The following is a 6022-nucleotide window of genomic DNA, read 5'->3' as shown; positions in this document are numbered from 1 at the left end:
TGAACAACTTTGCTAAAACTTTAAAGAATCCTTATCTAGTAACTTGTGCCCTGCATGTTCTCATGTTACCTGAGGGAAGAGAAAAGAAAAGGATGTGCTGCAGCTTGTAGATGAGAAACTGTCTGTTCTAAACCGACCATTTAGTTTCTGTTCATCTAATGTAGGGAAGCAGTGAAGCAGACCCATTCATTTCAACTTCGTTAGTAGCGAGAGCTGACGGCCATCTGTGTGCCAGTTTCTACACACTTTATATCATCATCCACTCAATTTACTCCATTTAAGTCAGACTTTAAAAACAGGCTTGTTTTAGATTAATTTCTAATTTTATGTTTGATAAAGAGGTCAAAGGGGTCTATACGAAATATTCTTTTTCAATCTGATTTGAAGAATTGTTTAAAATTTGTACATTTATATACTTAGCTGACCTGAGTAGGTTGCACTGAAGAACTGGAACTAAACATCCAACTTCAAAACTTAATGTATCAAACAGTTAAAAGCCTTTCAAAGTAATTCTTTGCAGTTTGCATCGGGACAGAGAATATTAATCAATCTGTACATGCTGTAAAGTTAAGGAGAGCACACACACACACACACACACACACACACACACACACACACACACACACACACACACACACACACACACACCAAAGCATCATGACATTTATTTTGGTTTCCAGTAGTCCTGTGTGATTCTGCAAATTCTGGTATCAATCTGATACCTATCAAATACAGGGCCAGTATTGCCGATATAAACACAGGTACTGATACTTCAACCTGTAAACACAGCTTATTTAGGGGAGAGCAGTGTGTCATAATTTAAGAAATCCTCAATTTGCAAATTCTGAACACATTTTAATGACCACTAAATCCTTTTAATAAAATAGTTTAACACAATTCAGTGAACTTAGTATCAGATCAATACTCTTTTCCATCTGTGCGGGTATAGTGTTAACATTTGGATGGATCTGCCCACCTAGAGTTTCCAGAGAAGCTCTGTTTGTTGCCACTCAGTCCAATCTTGCTTCGAGGACCGTGGTTTCCACCATCACATAGAAAGCCACCACCCTTTCTCCGCCTACCTCCACATCTTCCTATCTGCTGAAGGTCTCCAGAGAGCATCAGGTATTCCTCTGAATCTCCCGGACTTTCCAGGCTGAAACGCAGACTGTCTGATGGGAGTTGTCCGGTCACACTCTGTTGGTCACACCTGCCCTCGGTTCATCCATCATGTCGCACGCAGACGTTTGTAATTAACACACAGGAAAGAGTCAGTTTACATGCCTCAATTAGTACAATGGATAGATGAAGGTTTTACATGTGAAACCGAACCCCGATCTGTGAAATAAAGCCACCATTTGTACTTAAAGTCACTTCTGTGACTTCTCCTACTACTTCTGGTAAGGGTGCAGTGGTTATGGCAGAGGCTGTTTTTTTTTTTTTTGTTTAAGGTTTTCATTTGTTCCAAAATAATTGTAAAAATAGGCGATACAACTCCCACAATGCCTCCTTTAATGCTGAGTGACCGTCGTCGGGTACAAAGGCTCACTCTGGTTACAAGAAACCTTCAGATGAGAACACGTTTGAAAGGGTTAAGCTTATTTGTATGTTCATGTTACATCCTTTTCAGCAGCATTCTACCGACATTGTGAGACATACCCAAACCATACACAGATAAAACAATGGTTACGATATTACAATGCAATATTAAACTTTCCAAATTAACTGATTTTAGCCCATTTTAATAGTTACAATTAACACCACCTTTGTTGTCACTACTATTATGAGTATTAAGTCATTACTACGGCTACTCATAGCTGTAGAAAATTAATAATGCATTTTATGTAGTCTTTGGAATAAACAAATGGGTATACAGTTGACATGTTTAATGGTTACATACTGGTTAAACTATATATCATTTAAGTAAGGTAAGGAAATGAGTCACATAAAGAACTATATCTCTCATATATTGTGTTTCAGATTCTAATTATGACTGGGTTTTTTTTAAAGTGACTGATTCATTTCCTTACCCTACTTTCAGTGTGAAAATGATATATAATATAATACACACTGCATTCTCTTGCAGTGGAAACAATTGAGTATAATTTCAATCAGATGTTGTTTTATTGTATAAAATTTGGAAAAAAAAAAAAAACGGAGTCCAATAATTATTTTACAAATGATGTTTGATTATCTGTGCGTGGTGTTAAAACCTGATCTACAACAACAGTTCATGAGAACTTTGCACCTTTACTTATTTACGACACTCTTATGCCCTATTTGTTAACCCAAACAGGACTGAGTAGGTTTAAGTTGTGGAGATTTAACCATCCACCAAAACAAAGTGAAAGAGAATAACGTTTCTTGTGTAGGCTCACAGCATTAAAAAAAAAGGTAAAAAGTAGAATATCTTCTGGTCCTGGATAATCCAGATTTTTCCAGTTTTATTTTTTTTAAGCACCATAGAAGTGTTTTCACTGAAAAGAAAGTTAATTTGTTTGAAAGATATGAATCTGACTTTTTAAAAATTACATCAGCTACTAAAACCTACATGCACTTAAACTTGTATTTTTTAATCTGAATAATCTGATCCTTTATAAAATATAAAAATATGTTAATTTACAGTCACTACAGGAGAATGAAAATGAAAATAAATGTATTTAAGTCATAAAAACTGATCGTGTGTCACTTATATGTACTACAGACAATAAAACATTGTATAAAACATATGGCTGTTTCATGATAAATGAAAGCATTTGAATCAGTTAAAGTTTAAATACACTGAGGTTGTGCTTACTGTACAACAATTTTAAACAGAAAAGGCACATAAAAGTGAACTTTTACACCAATTGTGGGTGTTTTTTGTTTGCCTAGAATGCATTTTAAATAAAGAAAACCAGCTGCCGTCTCTGTGCGGAGGGCGAGAGGCGAGTTGGGGCAGTGGGAGTGGATAAAGGAAGGAAAGGAGGAGTTTTGCCCTCAGGAGAAGTGAAAGTGAAATGAATCTGTGGAGTATTTAAAGAGGAAGTTTGGAGTCCCAGAGCTGTTGGCAGACGGGACTGCAGAGGACGACGCAGCACTCAGACGCGCAGGTGAGCCGCTCGACATTTAGGTAAAAGCTTTTTAAATTTCAGCAACACTGAATCTAATGATGAGCCGTGTGTCTGACAGCTCCTTGTGTACACTCACTTTGCTTTCATTCTCTTGCTTGGCTTCTGAATGGCTCCACCTCTCTCTCTCCTTATTCAGTTTAACTTTAACTCTTTCCTCACATTCCTCCCACACACAGTTTGCTTTTTTTTAAAATTGATTGCAACGGATGGGTTTGTTTAATTCTCCCACACACTGTAGAAGAGCTACAAAGTCGTCAGGTTTAAATCAGGGGTTTAAGCCGACAAGACAAACTGAAAGTATCTTTGAGCTGCTGCTGTTTTGTCTCCTTTGCGAGGCATCTTTCTTTCAGTGACTTCGTCTTTTGTTTTCCTGGATTAGCTGTTAATTACAGGGCAGAGTGAGGCATATTTCAGGCTTCACAGGAAGAGTCCCACGATGGAAATCTCTTCCTTAAAGTTTTCTCGTCTGCTCTCTTCTTCCTTTTTATCGTTTCTATCAGCTCTTCCTTGTCAGACTGACCTCCCGTGCCCCCTCTGTTGTTTGCTTTCTTTTTCTTTCTGACAACTGATAACACAAAACTGGTTTTTCAAGCTAGAATACCTATATAGTCCTATTTATGACTGTAGTTACAGTAAGTGATGGGTCTATTTTCAATATCTGGATATATGGATATGGATTTAAAGCTGACAAGCTGAACCTCACGTTGTTTTTTTAACATATATGCTTTATTTGGGTCAAAACAAAAACGACTTTTTCCTCTTCTGACTCCTGCCTCTCAGGAAAGCCGTACAGTTGTTCTGCTACCTTTCCCCCTCAAGCAGACCAAACCTTTAAGGGGAGTATTTCTTTAAGACCCACTCTGGTTTAAGAGGGTTCAATCAGACAGCAACACAGTAAATTATCTAACTTAAAAGAACAGAAGACTTTACAAAAGCATCTATTATCAGTTCCAGAAACCAGTTTTGGTTAATAAGAGTTTTCTGTAAAAAGCAGTTTGTATCCCATAACTCTCGCTAACATCTTTGTCCATTTTATTACAAATTTAATGGTGAGCCTGTAATTTTTTTTTAAGCTACTGTAATGAGCCAAGCTGCTGTGTGACTGGGAGGTGTGTCGTGTTTGGAGTGATAAACTAAATCTCCTTGCATCGGTCTGAATCTGTGTGGGACTTTTAAATCACCGAGTTAGACCTGAGTGGCTGGGTGATTTTAATGGTTGTTTTTATGTTACAGCATAAAGAACACTGGACTCTGATCGCCTTATAGGCTTAAATGTCTGCTTCTGCAGAAGCATAAACCAGCAGTTAGAGAGTCGGAATAAATGGCTGAAAATGATCAAACTTTATCAAAAAAAGAAAAAAGAAAAAAAAGAAATGTATCACAAAGTGGGTTTTCACTTGTTCATTGATGAAATACATCTTTTTTTTCTTTAAATTGTTCACATTTCAGCCAAATAACTTAAAGTACATCAGGGTGGAGGTTACACAATTTCCATTCAGATCCACTGTGAACCACTGCAGGTCTGAGATCAGGTCGTGTCAGCGCCCAAAAACCAGAACAAAACGAGCCAGCGGAAGTTAGTGTTGCGACTGCCACTGAATCATCTAAACCCTCAGCTGCTCGCGCAGCCCAACAATGGAAACAAGCCACAATTCTCAATTTCAAATCACTAAAAAGCACCTTACTCATTTGTCAGTGCAAAACAAACATGAAGTAATGCATCGAAAAGCTCACTCATGTTTTTCCGTTTCAGGTCGTCTGAGTTTGATTACTGCTCTCAAACATATCATGTAAATTCACCTACTTTCTGTTTCTAACTTGTTCTTTTTTTTCTTTTTATTTTAGCCGTGTTGACCTGAGGCCAGCCCTGCTGAAACCCTCTGTTTGTGGGTGGGATTGTAACGGAACCCATAATGCAGCTGTGATTCTGAGCCCCAGCTGGTTATGGGGTCCGTTTCCATCCCACGGCGCACAAGACATCCCCCGACCCATCAGCCCGGTGGGGCATCCTCCTTCCTTCCACACATCAGACATTACGCTTCAACACTGCAGGTCACCTTGAAATGTTTTTAAGACAGAATTCATGTCACGTCAGTTCAAAACTCTCACACGAAGAACAAAAACCATGTTTAAACAGTAAAAGCAAAACACCAGTGGCAGTAAAGAACGCTATAAAAGCATCTGGGGTAAAAATACCCAGCTGAGTCACTGAGAAAACCCATTTTGATAACAGCTACTGTCTCGCTGTTCACCATCACGGCCCACGCAGGGCAGACCTGTGGTTTTGTTTCTGTTGAATCAGTGAAGAAAGTGAAACTAACGCCTGTAAGGTCATGTGACACTCTGTCGCCGGTCTGCAAAAGTGGTTCGACTGATTAATGCAGAGGTGTTTTTCCTCAATGACACGTTTTCTCCCGGATTGCTGTGAGCAGGAAACGCAACCGGGAATTTCGTGTCAGCCAAGAATGACACCTGAAACAGCAACTGAAGAGGCAGCTGAAAATTATTTTTTACTTTCAATATTTAAAATGTGTGTAGTTGTTGTTTTTTTTTAAAAAAAACTAATTGTATTGCTAAACAGGTATTTCTAATAAACCTCAAACTTTAAACTGACAGTTAAAGTTATTATTTTTCTTGCAGTGCCCATTGTGGCACGTTGCTTATGATGCGCTCTACCACCGACGGTTTCAGTGGTACATATGTACAGTAAATAACAGTGGTTTTTCTCGTCCTCTTGGTACTACTACCTGGTTTATGTATGACAACAATGCTTTCTCGGAAAGCTCGTGACAACCCATGTTGTCCTGTAAATGTCAAATCACATTACAAGCTTTTACCATTTCCTCCAAACACATCACAAAGCAGCAGCTGCAATTTGTTCTGCTTTTACAAATGAGTGTGGCCCACTG

At 38.5% G+C, this 6022-nt stretch overlaps 1 long non-coding RNA gene across 1 annotated transcript; it reads left to right on the top strand.

Moving 5' to 3' along the window:
* Positions 1-3052: 3052 nt before the first annotated feature.
* Positions 3053-5728, top strand: LOC146684313 (uncharacterized). Its single transcript, XR_014917229.1, has 2 exons — positions 3053-3092; positions 4959-5728. It is a non-coding gene; the product is annotated as an uncharacterized LOC146684313 (long non-coding RNA).
* Positions 5729-6022: the final 294 nt, after the last annotated feature.

The sequence above is a fragment of the Copadichromis virginalis genome, linkage group LG20 (genome assembly GCF_057382275.1).
Source record: "Copadichromis virginalis isolate Kocher_CV1m ecotype Utaka linkage group LG20, C_Virginalis_male_GT1.1, whole genome shotgun sequence".
NCBI lineage: Eukaryota > Metazoa > Chordata > Actinopteri > Cichliformes > Cichlidae > Copadichromis > Copadichromis virginalis.
Note: the sequence above shows the minus strand (reverse complement) of the source record. Positions and strands in the feature narration are given on the sequence as shown.